This window comes from Lygodium microphyllum, chromosome 14 (genome assembly GCF_053477565.2).
Source record: "Lygodium microphyllum isolate KBCC chromosome 14, Lygodium_microphyllum_v1.1.10, whole genome shotgun sequence".
NCBI lineage: Eukaryota > Viridiplantae > Streptophyta > Polypodiopsida > Schizaeales > Lygodiaceae > Lygodium > Lygodium microphyllum.
Window position 1 is genome coordinate 29,953,542 of NC_141148.1, and position 847 is coordinate 29,954,388.

At 52.9% G+C, this 847-nt stretch overlaps 2 non-coding genes across 2 annotated transcripts in view; both read right to left on the bottom strand.

Annotated features, from left to right (window-relative positions):
• The window catches only part of LOC148025443 (25S ribosomal RNA), a 3,525-nt gene extending 3,413 nt beyond the window's left edge, over positions 1 to 112 (bottom strand). The window contains exon 1 of the ribosomal RNA XR_015693227.1: positions 1 to 112. This exon is cut by the window's left edge and continues 3,413 nt beyond it. This is a non-coding gene — a ribosomal RNA (25S ribosomal RNA).
• A 241-nt stretch (positions 113 to 353) lies between these two features.
• LOC148025444 (5.8S ribosomal RNA) lies at positions 354 to 506 on the bottom strand. The gene has a single exon (XR_015693209.1). It is a non-coding gene; the product is annotated as a 5.8S ribosomal RNA (ribosomal RNA).
• Positions 507 to 847: the final 341 nt, after the last annotated feature.

Consider the following 847-nt stretch of genomic DNA (forward strand, 5'->3'; position numbering starts at 1 on the left):
TTGGCTCTCTTTGGTTCGCTTGCAATTATTAGGGAAATCCTAGTTGGTTTCTTTTCCTCTGCTTAGTGATATTGCTTAAACTCAGCATGTAGCCTTGCCTGATTTGAGGTTCGAGTTGCGTTTTGGGTTACCGAGGGCAAGCCACGGCTTCAAAGAGCCTAATCTGACACGTGCACCCTGGAAGAGGCACTTGCAAATAGCCGCCACCTCGACAAGGAGACGAACCACCCTTGTGGATCAACATCACCGTACGGTGTTGCTGGTACATTTCAGCCAACCATGGCATCACGTCAGAGCACGGACGACCAATTCCACCATCCCCCAAAGAAGGGGAGAGGGTGTGGGGGAGTTAGGGATGCTCAAGAAGGCATGCCCTTGGATGAGCCGTGGGCACAAGTTGCGTTCAAAGACTCAATGATTCACGGAATTCTGCAATTCACACTACGTATCGCATTTTGCCGCGTTCTTCATTGTTGCAAGAGCCAAGATATCCATTGTTGAGAGTCATTGCATTTTGTTTTTCGATCCTCCCGAGGGGGAGAATCTCAGACAAGACAAGGTTTATTAAGTTCCTCCTGCCACCCCCTCATGTGGGGAGGGGCAAAGGGTTTATCAAGGCAGCGGCGTGCCCAAACAGGCACGATGGAGGGGGATCACCCCGAGCAAGGGGGAGAGAGGTCGCAGGCGTCCTTCCTTCCTCCTCCACCCGCATAGTCACCGGATGACCCTGAAGCATAGCCTTCTCCACTGTCACCCGACTCCGACGAGGGGAGAGAGGATGCCGATTGCGCCTCCAAGCGTGATCCCTCACGGACATTCCACGGTTCGCATTGTTCTCATCACGGAT